The 16,191-nt window shown below is 53.8% G+C and overlaps 4 non-coding genes across 4 annotated transcripts; 3 read left to right on the top strand and 1 right to left on the bottom strand.

Moving 5' to 3' along the window:
• Positions 1–1,079: 1,079 nt before the first annotated feature.
• On the bottom strand, positions 1,080–1,152 carry TRNAA-AGC (transfer RNA alanine (anticodon AGC)). The gene has a single exon. It is a non-coding gene; the product is annotated as a tRNA-Ala (tRNA).
• A 4,536-nt stretch (positions 1,153–5,688) lies between these two features.
• Positions 5,689–5,762, top strand: TRNAI-AAU (transfer RNA isoleucine (anticodon AAU)). Its single transcript has one exon. It is a non-coding gene; the product is annotated as a tRNA-Ile (tRNA).
• Positions 5,763–9,215: 3,453 nt separating this feature from the next.
• Positions 9,216–9,289, top strand: TRNAT-AGU (transfer RNA threonine (anticodon AGU)). Its single transcript has one exon. It is a non-coding gene; the product is annotated as a tRNA-Thr (tRNA).
• Positions 9,290–11,126: 1,837 nt separating this feature from the next.
• On the top strand, positions 11,127–11,198 carry TRNAQ-CUG (transfer RNA glutamine (anticodon CUG)). The gene has a single exon. It is a non-coding gene; the product is annotated as a tRNA-Gln (tRNA).
• The last annotated feature ends 4,993 nt before the right edge of the window (positions 11,199–16,191 follow it).

Genomic DNA, 16,191 nt, shown 5'->3' with positions numbered 1-16,191 from the left:
CCGTGATCTGCAAACCATCCTGGACAATGATCCTTCACTCTCACAGCCCTGGAGAGGCAGGCCTGTCCTCGCCTACAGACAGCCTGCCAACCTGAAACAAATCCTCACCACCAACTAAAGATCACAACACAGTAACTCCAAACTGGGAACCAAGCCCTGCAACAAACCTTGCTGCCAGTTCTTCTCGCATACCTACACCACGAATATCCTCACAGGACCTGAAAGCAACCACACCATAAGGAGCTCCTTTACATGCACATCTACTAATATAATACATGCCATCATGCACCAGCAATACCCCACGGCAATTTACATTGGCCAAACTGGACGGTCTCTATGTAAAAAAGTAAATGGACATAAATCAGAAATGAGAAAGGGTAAATTAAACAAATGTGTGGGAGAGCACTTCAATCTCCCTGGACACTCAGTAACAGATTTAAAAGTTGCAGTCCTACAACAAAGACATTTTAAAAATCAAAGCAAGAGAGAAATCTCTGAGCTGCAATTTATTTGCAAATTTAACTCCATCAACCAAGGATTAAACAGAGACTGGGAGTGGCTGGCTCCTAAAAAAAGCAGCTTCTCTGCCCTGGGTGTGGACAGCTCCATCTTAGACTCTGACAATGGGCCACATCCCCCTGTGTGATCTGACTTGGTTTTTCCTCTTTTGATACAAACTACTGATCATGGGCCATTTCCACCTGGACAGATTAGACCATGTCAGCTCTGCCCCTCCCTTTTACTGGGACCCCACTCTTGGTGTTCGGAGAATCATACTCACACCAACTGAGCGAGCCAGCCTGCACAGTGACAGCTCACAAGGGCCCTTTCAGAAAGGAGCAAGAGGCAGCTGCAGGGTCCCTGGGGCCTCTGGAATTGGCTTGTTACACCTCCTCCACTGCTCAGAATCCCCACAGCAGGTGGGAGAGAAGATGGTCCAAGCGCTCTTTTGTGCCCTTGCACACAGCTGAGCACAGGCACCTCCAAATGGCCCCTCTGTATGGAGAGCTTCCTGGGGAGCAGCCAAGAAGAAGGAAGTGGGGAGGGGTCTCCCATTACCTTGGAAGAAAGGCCAGCAATGGAGAATGTGGGTATCGATCCCACTACCTCTTACATGCTAAGCAAGCGCTCTACCATTTGAGCTAATTCCCCCTGGGCAAGTGAATGTTCTGCCCCAGCCACCTCATTGTTGAGTCCATATGTCCCTGCAGCTCCCCAGACTCCTTTCCTAAGATGACACTTGTAAAACCAGTTCCAACCAGCTGGCTGAGCGGTTTCGACAGTGCTGCTGATAATGTCACAGTGACGGTTTCAAGATCCAGGTGAGACTTTGGGGCCTCTTGACTAAGTGGCCTGGCTGCTGTGGATGGGGAGGTTCCATCACGCACAGGGAGCTGTGCAGGTCCAGCCTTGTGGGAGGGCTCTATGGGAATCCCTGCGTGCATCACAATGCTGGTGCTGGCGGGTGCTTTCTGACAGCTCTGGCTAGTAAACACACCCAGATGGGGCACTCCAAAAACAGCTCTAGAAATAAATCACACACGTGGACAGTAATTAGAAGCATAAAAATATGCCCCAGAGCCCCAATGTGAACCCCTCCTCCCACAGACACTGACTGTCCATGATCTCCTCTGCAGCTGCTCTCAGGAATGAAGCATCTGCCAAAGCACCACATGCTACAGACCTCTGCAGTTCACAGAGCCACCCCTGTTGCAGGTATATCACCTGCCCATGAAGATCAGTGAAACTCTGAGCCAAGGGAGATGACACGGTCAGAGGACACCAGGCAGTGCAAAGCCAGGCTGCCAGGCACCAGCAGCCCCAGGCAGTGGCATTGTGATGCAGGCAGGGATTCCCATAGAGCCCTCCCACAAGGCTGGCACTGCACAGATCCGTGTGTGTGCTGGAACCTCCCCATCCACAGTAGCCAGGCCACTTAGTCAATATGCCCCAAGGGCTCACATAGAGCTTGAAACCGTCACCATGGCATAATTAGCAGCTGTGTCTAAAGAGCTCAGCCAGCCAGCTGGTAGGAACTGGGCTAACAAGGGTCATCTTTGGACAGGAGCCGGGGAGCTGCAGGGACGTATGGAGTCAGCAATGAGGTGACTGGGGCAGAACATCCCATTTTCTAGAGGGTGTTAGCTCAAATAGTAGAGCGCCTGCTCAGCCTGCACAAAGTAGTGGGATCAATACCCACATTCTCCTATAAAACTGCTCTCCTTGTAACTTCCTGCCCAAGGAATCAAGGGGAGCTGCTTTTGCGGCCCACCCCCCGGAAGCTCACAATGTACAGGGGGTTTGGGTCTGTCTGTGTTGAGTGATGTGCACTGGCACAAGAGAGCACTATCATCATCTTGTCTCCCACCTGGTGGGAAGAGGAAGTGCTCTCACGTGCAGGCTGGATTTGAAAGAGGAAGTCAGGGCCATGGGCTGCCTCAGGTGAGAGAAAGTGGTGATGCACAGGTGAGCCATGTCCTGAAAAGGGAGATACCCCTGGAGCAGGTAGGAACAAGTTACAGGTAGGTCATTTTGGTGGGCAGGTTTAGCACTGCACATGCAGAAGGTTCTGGAGTTGGGGTGACAGCTGTGGGGTCTGCTCCTGTGGGCTCTGTGTCTGTGGTAGGAGAGCAGCCAGGGCAGCTGCTGCTCCAAGGCCATGTGCTCTGGGTGAGCTGGGAGCAGCTGAGCTCAGGAGCAGGCAGCAGACTGGGGTCCCTCCAAAGGAAGCACATTGCAGCAGGGGCTGATGTTGTTACCCCTCTGCCAGGGAACATGGGCCATGTTCATGTCGTGCTCAGGGGAAGAGAGGGAGGGGACAGGCAGGGTCCGAGGGGAAACCTGGGAGGGGCCTAGGACAGCGGGTGAGGGGCAGCAGGGTCTGAGGGAATTCCTAGCCAGGCCTCAGGGCAGTGGGGAATGGGAGACGCAATCTGAGGGGGAGATTCCAGGTTGGGGTTCAGGGTGGTGGGGGAGGGGCTGTGGGGATGCCTGGGTGGGATGCTGAGAAGTGGGGGAGGGACAACAATCTCGCGCGAGGAACCACACTGTACCTACAGCTGCCTGTTGCTCCTTTCTGAAAGGGCCCTTGTGAGCTCTTTCTCTGTAGCTTGGATAGTTTAGGTGGGTAGCGCATGGTGCTCATAAAACCAAGGGGTCCAGCCCTTGCTAGGCAGTAGACAAGTGCAGGGTGTTCCTCTGTTACCCTTTTCTGGACTGCTATAGGCAGCAATGTCCAAAGACATGAAGGAAGCTAAGTGGCTTCTGGAGACCTGACTAGAGTCTTGCTCAGGAGGCTTCACTCTGCTTTGCAGGGAGGAGCCCTGTCCTTTAATCCTTTCACTCCATTACCCTTCCTAATGCCTCTTCACTGGGGTGCTGATGAGTGACAACCTGACCTGCAGGGCTTGTTATCTTCTGAGCAGTTGCTGCTGTGCCTGTCACAGCCCTGGATTTATAAGGGGGTTCTACACAATAAAGTTATTTCAAAGAAGCTATCCCAGCCTCTGCACAAGGCAACCGCTGATTTGAAATAATTCAGAAATAAATAGGGGACGGCTTATTTTGAAATGGGTAAACCTCCTTGTACAAGTACAAGTAACAGCAGCTGTGTGGAAACGGGCTGCAAAGACAGGGGTAAAACCAAGTTTGAAATAAGCCATAGTGTGTCCATTGGCTGCATCTGAAATTAGCTTCCTGTGTGTAGATGCAGTATTAGGAAATCTTGGTCTTGCCACTCACTGGTGCTGCAGTTCTCCCAAACACTTAAAGCAACCAGAGTAATATTACCTAGAGTAAACCTCCTTTAACCAATCGTCTGGATCAGACTCTGACCCTCCTCACACAGACGCTGCCGTCCAGCGCAGTTAGTCGTGGGAAAGGAGAAAGGGCCAAAGAGGATCCTCCTTGCGCTCACGTTCCTCACCATGAATTCTCTCTCCAGCCTCCGGGGCAGAGCTCTCAAGAAGGAGACTCCCTGAGGCAAAGCCCTGGGGGGTCTCTGAGATGGCCCCGGCCCTGCAGCCTGTCCCACCTGGCCATTGTGCTGGACTGTCTGTGAGGTCACCACCTCCCCACCTCCTTTAACCAATCATCTGAGGTTCTTCCAAAGGCCCTTGTGATGTCACAGACACACCCACCAGTGCCCTGCAGGGCTCATGTCCTGCCCCTGGCAGCCCCCTCTGCAAACGCACCCCAAGGGTCTGCAACAAAAAAGGCACATAACAAACACGAAAACCCCTAACTCCTCCCATCCTCAGTGTCCTGTGGGATCCTGGCGCTGGGGCAGGTGGGGAGAGAGGAGGGGAGACTGGTGGTTTCTGACCTGTCCACTGCAGAGGGCACGGTAAGTGAAAGGAGAATTTTAACTCCTCCTGTCCTCAATGTCCTCTGGGCAGCAACTCCAGCTTCCCTCTGGCACAATGTCTGTGCTGGGGAATGGGAAGGTGTTGTTGTGGACCGTCCAACCGTGTGCGTTGGCCCCACGAAGACACATTTCTTTAAAGTGCAACAAGACCATTTTTTTGGTTTAAGATACAGACTAACACAGTCACCTCCCTATCAGCAAGCAGTGACATAATAAGGTGGCTTAGCTGGCTAACGTACCTGACTAATAAACAGGAGATCATGGATTCAGTTCCCAGTGCTGCCCTGTTGTATGTCTTTCTTAATGTTTCCCTACGTCTGGCTGGGGAGCAGAGAAGACCTCCCTGGGCAATGTCTCTCCCTGCTGGGGAAGGTAAAGGCTGATGGAAAAGGAGCGTTGGAAAGAATCTAGTCACAGCCTGGAGCTCGGGAAAAGGCAGTTGTGATGGGTGTGGGGAAGGTGCTGCTGTGGCTGCCAGAAGAGAGTCTGTGCCTCACAGCTTTGTGGTTCTGGGGCTGCCTGTGCCAGCCAGCTCCTCCAGCACGTTTGTAACACAGACACAATTCCCTGTCGGCAGGAGCTCTGTTCTGCCCTGTCTGCGGGAGCAGCTCCTGCCCTCGACCTGCCGCTGCAGAGACACCCCGCAGCCCTGTCCCTGCACACCATGTGCACACACTAGTGAGTGACAGGGGGCGTCTCACTCCCAGGCACACCCAGCTCTGCCCCCACCCCAGTGGTAATTCACCTCTCACCCCAGCTGTCCCCAGTGCTGACCTGACACACCTGAGATCCCTCTTGTAGCTTCCTTTTGCTTCCTCACCAACATTTCCTAACCTTGCTGGGAAGCAAAACCCCTGCAGTGGACATGAATTGTGCAGGTGGGAGACGTTCTGACACAGCCCCTGGGCAGGGCCCAAGGTTTCAGCTGGTGACTCTGCAGTGCAGAGGGAGGAGGAGTTTGGCTGCTAGGGGGGAGAGGTGGCAGGTGTGAAGGGGAACCCGGGCAGGGCTTGTGGCTGAGGGAGGAGGGGAAAAGGGCAGTGGGGGGGTCGGCAGGGTCTGAGGGGACAAGGGGATCAGGGCACTGGGGAGGGGTGGGAGAGACAGGATCTGAGAGACCCACTGCAGGGGCCAGGACAGCTGGCAAGGGGCAGCCGGGGCTGGGGGAACTCCAAGCTGGGCTCAGAGCAGTGGGGGATGGGTGAGAGAGTCTGAAAGGGGAGGCCAGGCTGGTGGGGGAGGGGAGGAAATCTCCGTCCAGTGGCCCTGCAGCTGCCTGTTGCTCCTTTCCAAAAAGGCCCCTTGTGAGCCTTTTTGCGCCTGGCCGGCTAGCTCAGTTGGTCAGAGCGTGGTGCTAATAACGCCAAGGTCATGGGTTCAAGCCCCATGCTGGCCATGGGCAGGTCTTTTCTGCTTTCCTTCTTGTGGCTGCTCTGGGCAGGAGGCCCAAAGAGCTGAAGGAACCAGGCTGAGAGGCTGGCAGGGAACAAGTGGGAGTCACCACCCCAGGCAGAGGGAAGGGCTGCAGAGTGGTCCTAGGGGAGGTTAGGATCCTGAGATTCCCATCTCTGCAACACACACCTCCCACAGGAAGGAGCAACAGGAGCCCTCTGCCAAGGGCACCAGCCCCTGACAGCAGCTCCATTGGCTTTCTCTGCTCCCCAGCTCCCCCCAAAGGCCTTCTGGCCTCACAGGCTCCCTCCCTGGACACCTGCTACTGCAGCACCACAGGCCCAGGTAACTCACCAGTGGTGCCAGTCCCTGCCTGCCCTGCTCCTCTTCCTGCCTGAGTTCTGCTTCTTCACTCAGGTCCCCCAGCTGCTGCTCTGGGGGGCAGAGGGCTGGGGAAGGCAGAGGAAGGGCCCTTGGGGGTGCGGTGCAGAAGCACAAGGAGCAGGCCCTGGAGGAAGTCCATGATGAGCAGCTTTGGCCACGGGAGCTCAGGTGAGGGGCAGAGAGGTAGAGGTGACAGGATGGGTGGGTGGGTCTCTGCAGAGGTGGGGTTGGCTGGCAGCCCTTGGGGAACGGGGAGAGGCCTGTGGGGAGGGGAGGAGAGAGCAGCAGGCAGCTGGGGGCAGAGCTCAGGGGAAGAGGCAGAGGTGGGAGAGGAGGAGGTGAAATGGGAGGAGGAGCACAGGTGGCCTCAGAGGGAGCAGGCCAAGCAAACCAGATCCCCTCCCACTCCTCAGGAGCTTCCAGCACTGGCACCAGCCTCCCCAGTGCAGCTGTCACAGGCCAGAGTGGACATTCTGGCGCTTTACATGATGCTGAGAGGCCCTGACCAGAGAGGTGCAGAGTTATTTCAGAAGAGTTTATTCCAGAATTATTCCTCCAAAATAATCTAGTTCACAATAACGCCTTCACGCTACAAGGAAGCCCTGAAATAAACAAAACATGTTTCCAAATGTCACATCCACACACAAGAGAGCCTGTTTTGAATAGAGACCCTGGAGGCATGCTGGGGATATCACTGCACAGTATTCCACAGTAGCTGATTCCAATATAGCTCAGTAACACACAGCATGGATTTGGAAATACTGCTCTGCTATTTTGACATTCAGCATCTATAAACAAAGGAGCCTGTTCCGAAGTCCCTGCTTCAAAATAGCAATTGGAACGAGCTAGAATCATGATGCAAAGAGATGCCCAGCCAAGGCTCTGCTCTCTCTCTCTCTCTCTCTCTCTCTCTCCTTTGAACTCCTGACCTTAGGCAGGAAAAGTGTCTTCTTGTCCTCAGCTCCAGAGAGGAGTAATTCATATTTCTATCACCCTCAGAGTGTGTCTACACTAGCTGGCTACTTCAAAGTCACTGGCAAAACATCAAAATAGCGTGTTGTGATTCTACGCACCGTCTGCTATTTCGATGTTGAAATGGACGTTAGGTGGCGAGCCGTCGAAATCGCTGTTCTCATCCAAAGATGGGAATCGCGCCCTACTTCAATGGTGAACGTCAAAGTAGGGCACATGTAGACGATCCACATCCTGTTACTTCGAAATAACAGGGTCGTCCATGGCAGCAATCAGCTGAGGGGTTGAGATGTGCTGTCCAGCCCCTGTGCGGCTCTATGATTACTGCGCGCAGCAGCCCTTTAAGCACCACAGACCTGGATTTCCTGTGGCAGGAAGCTGAGCGCATGCAGGCAGCAGCACACGCACATGCTAGCCCTGCAAGCCCTCCACCGACCTCGACCCAGCCACCCATCACCATGGCATTGAGCCAGCCCTCTGAGTGCTCCGAGGCTGCCCCCATGAGGGCACCCATGGACCCCCAGCAGCCAAACGGGGGACAAAAAGAGGTGGGACACCTCCTGGTTGGAGGTCGAGCTCTGAGACCTGCTGGGGCTCTGGGGTGAGGAGGACGTGCTCCATGTGATGGGGAGCATGGAGCAGAAAGCAGAAGCATTCACCTGACTGGCCGAGGGCCTGGCCACCTGGAGTCACCCTGCCCGCACTCCGGATCATGTCCATAGCAAGGTGAAGCAGTTGTGGAAGGGTTATGCCTGGACCCAGGACTTGGCCAGCCAGTCTGGGGCTGCCCCCACCGCTTACCCCTGTTCCAGGGAGCTCAGGGCCATCCTGGGCCCCAAGACACCTGCTCCCCCCAGGGTACATTGGAAACAGCAGCAGAGGAATCCCAGCAGGTCTTGGAGCTGGAGTCCATCCCAGAGACCAGCCCAGCACCCCAGGGACCACCCGAGGAGCCAGCCCTGAGGACGGCAGAGGAGGGGTCCAGCAACAAGGCAGGGGGAATCCTCATAGACCTCCATTCCCGGAGCACCAGCCGGGCGTCCACCCACCTGTCTGCTGTGCACAAGCTCTTGTGCACCCCCACTCCTGCACCATCAGACTGAGGTGACACCGAAGCACCAGGCGGGTGGGGAAGGGGCAGATATTGCCTCTCCTCGGGGTGAAGGACACTGAAAGACTTGGCCTGAGGGCACTTTCGAGCTGGGCTCCCAATGCCAGTTCTATCTACACAGCTCCACACTGCCTGCAGGTGAGGGACTGTCGTGTGGCGGGTCCAAAGGGCAGCTGGTCCCTGTAAGAGGAGTCTGGGACCGGGCTGCCTGTGGGATCTCCTGGAAAAGCCAAGAGCCCAGGGGAGACCATTGATTGGCTGCCAAACCCCTGGCCCTGCTCAAAGGTTTCACACAGGGAAAGCTGGGAAGTCAGCCCCACCCCCAGGGGATTTGCACTGGGCTGGTAATAAACCAAAGGGGTTGTGTGGAGGGTCACAAGTGGGACTGAAGGGCAGAAGGAGACAGAAAGTCAAAATCTTCTTCCAGTTACACCGCATCAAACGCTCACCCTGAAAAGCTCCAGCTGGGGCAGCGCAGCCCATCCCCCACTCCGTGAGAGACAGGAGAAAACTCTGCCCCACAGCTGGGCCCTCCTCGCCCCACCCCTGGGGTGTGAACAGGGAGAAAGGAGGGTGTGGGGAGCACAGAGTGAAAGTGAGGGGGGGAGTCAGGCTGAGGGAGCAAAGGAGGGGCATGACTCCAGGCTCTGCTGGTGGGACCCTGGCACTGGGGCAGGTGGGGAGAGAGGAGGGTAGATTGGTGGAGTCCGACCCACACACTGCAGAGGGGACAGTAAGTGAAAGGGGCCTTTTTGTTCCCCTCATCCTCACTGTCTTCTCGGTGCAACTCCAGCTTCCGTCGGGCACAATGTCTGTGCTGGGCATTGGGAAGGGGTTGCTGTGGGCATCCAGCACAGTGTTTCAGCTGCATGAAAGTTCATCACTTGATAAATTAGGTTGGCAACCTTCAAAGTGCTGCAGGGCTGCTTTTTGGTTGAAGACACAGACTAACACAGATACCTCTCTGTCAGGAGCCACACTGCAAATGAGGGCACCATGGCTTAGCTGGCTAAAGCACCTGTCTAGTAAACAGGAGATCCTGGGTTCAACTCCCAGTGGTGCCTTATGGAAAGCCTTTGACAACATTTTCCCACGTGTCTGGGCAACTGAAGAGCCTTCCCCTGGCAATCCCAGCCACTGCTGGGGAAGGTGAAGGCTGATGGTAGAGGAGCACTGGAAACATTGAGGTACAGAGCAGAGCTCAGGAAAACACAGCTGTAACTGGTGTGGGGAAGGTGGTGCCTCTGCCTGCAAGAACAGAATCTCATTCTTCCAGCTCTGGGGCTGTCTGTGCCCAGAGGGTGACAGTGCAACCTCTCCAGGTGGGGCAGGGCAGGAGAGGGAGAGTTACTCTCTTCTCCCATCCCTTTGTTTGACACTGACAAACTCCAAACGAGTTAGGAGAAAAGTCCCAGAGAGGCACTGTGGCTCCCCTGGCCGTGGACCTCCCAGGTACATGGGGATTAGGAAAGCAGCACCCAGTGGTGTCTGGCCAAATATTTCTGGCTGCCTCTCACCTGCTTTGCAGCCCCACTGGGCTGTGCTGGAGATTTCAGAGAGCTGCAGGAGGCAGCTGCCATCATTCTGGAGGAAGAAGTAACAGACACTGACAGGTTCAAGAAGTTGCAGTTAATGTTAACTCTCAATGCTAACATTACCTTGTTTGGCAGATTTTCCCAGAGGCTTGCTCCTGGTTCATTAGATAAGGGGTTGGGGGGGTGCAGGCTTTACCACCCCTAAACTTTCATGAACAAAGTTCTTCCTCAGTTGATCACTGCAGTATTTAAGTCCAAACTCTGAATGGACTAATGGGTTCCATTTCACTGGAACTCTCCTGGGGACTATCCAACAGGTCACAGCACCCTCCTTCTGAAAACAGATTTACATTGTCACTAGGTCTGACATTTTAGCACAGTAGAAGCTCCTTTATTCAGCAACCCCAAGCAAGCTGCAGGATCATCAAAAGTGCCAGACAGAGAAGTTACTGCCACTGATTGCAAACCCAGCCGCATCTGATTGATTGGTGGGTGTCCTTCAGTAGGTTCTTTTTGTAATCATTGATGATGCTCCAAGCAGATGAGAGAGAGCTGCCCCACACATGCTGGTAATCTGTCTCCCTAAGCGGCTGTAGCTCTGTTAGTGGGAGAAGCCAGAGAAGCAGGGGATGAGCTGTAGTATGTGCATGGACAGACAAAGTTTAATCAAACCCCATTTGTAAAACCACTGTGAGCTGGGGAAGGGACAGAAGCTGGGGGAAACAGTGTTTGCCCTGCAGGGGGCTGAAGATGAATGAATCCAAGGGGCACTCTTTGTGTGGTGGTACAGTTCAGTGGTAGACTGTGTATATACAGTTTAAGAGATTTTTGTTCAAATCTAAAGACCTCCCTTTCCCATCACATTCTGCATTTCTATTCTATGTGTGTTTGTCATATGGAGATGAACCCTCAACATGTGCTACTGCCAATGCATATAACCCTAGCAAGCCCTTCCCTCAGCTGACATTAGAGAGTGATATGAACAAAGAGGTGCTCACTGGGAGTCTATAAAATGTATCACATTCAGTCAGATGTATCTGCGCACTTTTAAATGTGTGTGAATTCAGAGCCAGGCTTATTGTATCCTCCCTCACCCAGATATTCCTCGACAATCACCACCAGCCTTTCCAGCCTCTGCTTCTCCATTAGTTCTCTCCAGGCTGGTTACTTGAAAAGAATAATGAACCTGTCTAGTCTCTCTGGAATTAGCAGACAGAAGGGCAGGGATTGATGTCTGGGGGAGGACAGCAGCAGAGATGGGGCAGGAAGCAGTGTCCCGAGTGGCGAAACAGCTTGCGGGTGGCAAGTGCTGCAAGGTGCCAGTTTAAAAAGAGTTACAGGAGCTGAGGAACAAAAAAAAATGGTAGGTCCTATGGTGTAATGGTGAGCACTCAGGACTCTGAATCCTGTGATCTGAGTTCAAATCTCAGTGGGACCTTCTGGCTTTTCACTGGAAATCTCTTCCCTGTCTGTAAATCAAGGGGGATTCTTCATGCATGTGAGTGAGGATGACTTCCTCTTGGTTCATGAATGAGGTCCTGTGGAGCTCTGTCTCCTGTTGGGCTGGTTCACTAATATACCTGCAGTAAGTTGGGCCTCTAGAACACAACAGCCCTTTCAGGAATTGAGGAGGATCTGTGGCAGGTGCTGCAAATAGAGGGATTGCTGTCAAGGCCAGAGAGAGGGGAGTGCCACATTCATTTCCCCAGGGCAAATGTCTGCCCCTTTCCCAGCTCTGCACAGCCCAGCCCAGCAGCTGGGAGAAACCAGAGCCCCTAAGTCAGCCTTGGGGAAAGGGCCTTTCCTCCCAGGCAGATTCCTATGCCCCTGTCTGCAGCTGGGTGACAGCTGTCCTTTCCCCTCTGCCTGACGGAGGCATCACATTCCCAAGGTGTGTTTGGGGCCCTGCTTAGCAGGGGGGAGTGTGGCACTTTTGAGCTGACATCAGAGATAGGTTGGGCCCTGCCATGGAAAATTAAAGCTTCCCCCTCCAGCCTCATGCAGTTACCTTGTGCTTGGAGTCTGCCCAGCAGAGGAGCTGGAACCCAGCAGGGTCGGGGATGGGGTGTGCACAAAGCAGGATGCACAGAAGAGACTTCAGTAGGAAAGGAAGCAGAGAGGCTGAACAATAATGGGATTTGAATGCAGTGTGCAGAGTACAACACATTTGCAATCCTTTTCCTTTTCCCCTCAGCCACCTCACCTGAGTGGTGCCTGGGCTTTTGAAACATCCCAAGGTGAGCACTGCCAGGAACCTTTCTGCCACTCCTTGGCTGTCTGGGGACACAGGAGGGGCGGGTGTGGCTGTTTAAAAAGGCTCCCTGTGCTATTGTGCACTTGTTTGCTCCTCCCCGGGCTCACCTTGTCCCACAGACACACACTCAGTGGGCACCTGTGCTGAGCTTATGTCCCTGCAGCTGCCTGGCCTGGGCCTCTGCCTCGGGTGCTGTAGGGCAACCGACAACAGGGAGAGAGAATTGGCCTCATCTGGGCTCTGGCCTGTGCAGCTCCACTGTCCCTCTACAACCATTTACAGTAATATCATTGACACCCCAGACTCCAATCCTGTCCCTGAGCGCACACACACCACATGGCAGTGAGTGTGCCAGGGAAGCTGGGCTTGCATTGGCTGCATGCATTGGCCCAGAGCCCCCTAAATCAAGACATGAGTAAGGCAGGCTAACACCAGCACCACTGCCATGGGTCAGAAGGAGGTCCTGAGAATAAAGGGATGAGACATTCACTGAGTGACACTGAAGCTGAACTGAGATCTTTGGGAGCTGGGTGGAAGAAGTGTCTGGGAAATCCCAAAGCAGTAGTGCTGTGACATGGAGCCTCTCATCAGGAGCGGGTGCTTCCACCCTGGTGTGTGAGGGTTGCGACCTGGCGCTAAGGGATGTGACCTTGAGACAGATTAAAGATCTCAGGATGTGGAAGTTGGTGTTAAGCAGAAGTGCGTTGCATCTAATGGTGGGCAGTATGGAGTCCCCAGAGATGTAGCACAGGGAAAATGGGACATTGCAGAAAAGGAAGTCGAGAGTAACCACTCTGCTTTGTGGCAAACACCAGACACCAACCTCTGGACATAGCTTAGAAGGCCAGACCGCTTTCCATTGCACCACACATCTCTGGCACACAGAGGCTAGGGACACCCAGCGTATGAGCTCCCCTCTCTCACTCTCCTGGCTAAGAACCATCCATGTCCCTCTCCCTTTATGTACTGGGACAGAGTTGTGCCCCTCACTCCACAGTGACACACCTCTGGGCCCCAGAATTCAAGGAAACAATTCCAGAACTATGAGAAAGATCCCTGCAGGGCAGAACATTTTGAAGAGAGACACAGACGGACAGTCAGACAGACAGAGAGACAGACAGATTATTTGGGTTCTTTTTTATGTACCTCTTTTGTTCCAGAGCCTTCGGGTGTGTTCACCCAAGGGGCTGCTGGGGGCAGGACATGAGCCCTGCAGAGCTGGGGTGGGTGCGGCAGTGACATCACAAGGGCCTTTTGCAGAGCAGTCACTGATTGGTTAAAGGAGCTGGGGAGGTGATGACCTCACAGACAGTACAGAACAATGGCCAGGTGGGACAGGCTGCAGGACAGGGGCCTTCTCAGAGTCCCCCCCAGGGCTTTGCTGCAGGGAGTCTTTTTCTTGAGAGCTCTGCCCTGGAGGCTGGGGAGAGAATTCAGGGTGAGGAAGATGAGCGTGAGGAGAAGCCTCTTTGGTGTGTTCTACTTCCCCACCACTAACTGCGCTGGATGGCAGACGTCCCTGTGGGGAAGGTCAGAGTCTGATCCAGCTGGTGCTGGGCAAATTGAAGGCAGGAAAACAACAGCTTCAGGTTCTGCAATCCCCAATGGAGCCGGACAGTAAATGAATCAGGATTCTCCTTCCAGCTTCCTTGGCCCAGAGCTGGAAAGTGCAACAGTCTGTGAGCCACTAATGCCTTTTTCTCTGGCGCAGGGCTACCAGGCCATCTGCCACAGAAAAGTCTCTTGTAATGTGCAGTGCAGCTGTACATGAAAAAGAGACCTGTTCTAGCGACTGCACTGGCTCCGCGCTGAGGTCAATTTTGTCAGCCTTAATTTGTTGTGTCGATATTGCGGTAGGTGTAGGAAGTGTTGGGGACAGCTGCAGCACCAGTGAGTGGCAAGATCAAGATTTCCAAATACAGCGTCTACACACAGGAAGCCGATTTCAGATGCAGCCATTGGACGTACTATGGCTGATTTCAAAATAGGCTCCAGTCCCTGTCTTAGCAGCCCCTGTTCCCAAGAGCTGCTCTTACTCGTACAATGAGGTTTACGCCTTTCAAAATAAGCCAACCCCAATTTATTTCTGAATTATTTCAAAGCAGCGGTTGCCTTGTGTTGACGCTGGGATAGTTATTTTGAAATAGCTTTGCTGTGTAGAACCCCCTTATGAACCCAGGTCTGTGACAGGCACAGCAGCAGCTGCTCAGAAGACACCCAGCACTGCAAGTCAGGTTGTCACTCACCAGCACCCCAGTGACAGGGGATTTGGAATGGTAACTGAGTGAGGGGAATACAGGGCAGAGCCTCCCCCACACCCAGCAAAGCATCTGCATCCTGCCACCTCCTCTCAGCACGACTCTGGACTGCTCCCTACAAGCCACTCAACGCCTTTCCTTGATCTTTGGCCCTTGCTGTCTCGAGCAGTCAAGCAAAGGGGAACAGACCAGCACCCTGAAGCTGTCTCCGAGGTAGCAAAGGGCTTAGTGTTAACCAAACAAGCCAGCCAACCCACAGAGGACCAGGCTTCTCCGAGGTGCTTTCAGAAAGGAGCAACTGGCAGTTGCAAGGACAGTATTACCCCTGCAGTGAGATCGCTGTCCCTCCCCCACAGCTCAGCATCCCACCTGCGCATTCCCAAACCCCCTCCCGCCACCATCCTGAGCCCCAACCTGGCTCCTCCCCCCCCCCGCCCCAGTCTGTGTCTCCCATTCCCCACTGCCCTGAGCCTTGGCTAGGAATTCCCTCAGACCCTGCTGCCCCTCACCAGCTGTCCTAGGCCCCTGCCGGGTGTTGCCTCAGACCCTGCCTATCCCAACTCCCACTGCCCTGAGAACGACACTAACAAGGCCCATGTTCCCTGGCAGAGGGGTAACAGCATCACCACCTGCTGCAACGTGCTTCCAACGGAGGCACCCCAGTCTGCTGCCTGCTCCTGAGCTCAGCTGCTCCCAGCTCACCCAGAGCACAGGGCCCTAGACCAGCAGCTGCCCTGTCTGCTCTCCTACCACAGACACAGAGCCCACAGGAGCAGAGCCCACAGCTGTCACCCCAACCCCAGAACCTCTGTGTATGCAGCACTAAACCTGCCCACCAAAATGATTCACCTGCAACTCACTCACACCTGCTCCCGAGGTATCTCCACATGAGGTAAATGGCTCACTTGTGCATCACCACTTTCTCTCAGCCGAGGCAGTCCATGGCCACGGCCTCCTCTTTCATATCCAGCCTCCACATCAAACGTGTGTCTGTTCCCACCAGGTGGGAGAGGAGATGTTCAAAGGGCTCTCATGAGCCCTTGCACGCAGCTCAGCACGGGGACCTACAGATCCCCCCTGTACATTGAGAGCTTTCTGGGGGTAACTGTGAAGGAGGCACTGCTCTCACATTACCTTGGAAGAAAAGTGTGGAGAATAAAGTTATCATTGGAGAATGTGGGTATCGATTCTACTACTTCTTGCATGCGAAACAAGTGCTCTCCCATTTGAGCTAATTCCCCTGGCTATATGCAAGGTGATTTTCAGAGTGTCCCATCTGGGTGTGTTTAACAGCTGGAGCTGTTAGAATGGGTGATCAAATAGAGGTTCTGAAATGGGGTGTTAATATTCTTTTTAGAATGACGTCATATGAAATAATCATCAGACTCATTGCTCCTTGTCAGTTATCAGCTGCTTAAATCTGATTGTCAGTCCCTATGAGCTGTTCCAAATATGTATTTACAACAAAGATATTTATTTGTACCCATGAGGCAAATCTACACGACACCAGCATTGGTGTCACCCATGAAAAATTCATTCCGCCCCAAAGGAAATTCCTCCAGCCCGAGGATGGGCAATGTCTGAGGGAACACGGATGTGGCCTTGGTTCTCTGGTGGCTGACAAAGGAAGGGATGAGGGCTGCAGAGGTTGAGCCTCATTGGCTGCTGCCCTCCCACAATGGCCAGACCACTGGATGGATGCAGTACAGAAACTGTTATTCTAGATAGTTCTGCAGAAACCTTTTCTCCGTACCCTGGAATTGAATGGGGGGAGGAAGGTGAGGAATCTTCCATGTTACACCACTGAGGGGACAATGCTACTCCTTTTGCCTGACACCTCTCAGATATTCATGTGATTTTTCTGGCCAAGGTTGGGAAACTTATTTATTCAGCCTAGTGCACTCCCCTGTGGGAACAAG

Source organism: Carettochelys insculpta, chromosome 33 (assembly GCF_033958435.1).
Source record: "Carettochelys insculpta isolate YL-2023 chromosome 33, ASM3395843v1, whole genome shotgun sequence".
NCBI classification, from domain to species: Eukaryota; Metazoa; Chordata; order Testudines; family Carettochelyidae; genus Carettochelys; species Carettochelys insculpta.
Note: the sequence above shows the minus strand (reverse complement) of the source record. Positions and strands in the feature narration are given on the sequence as shown.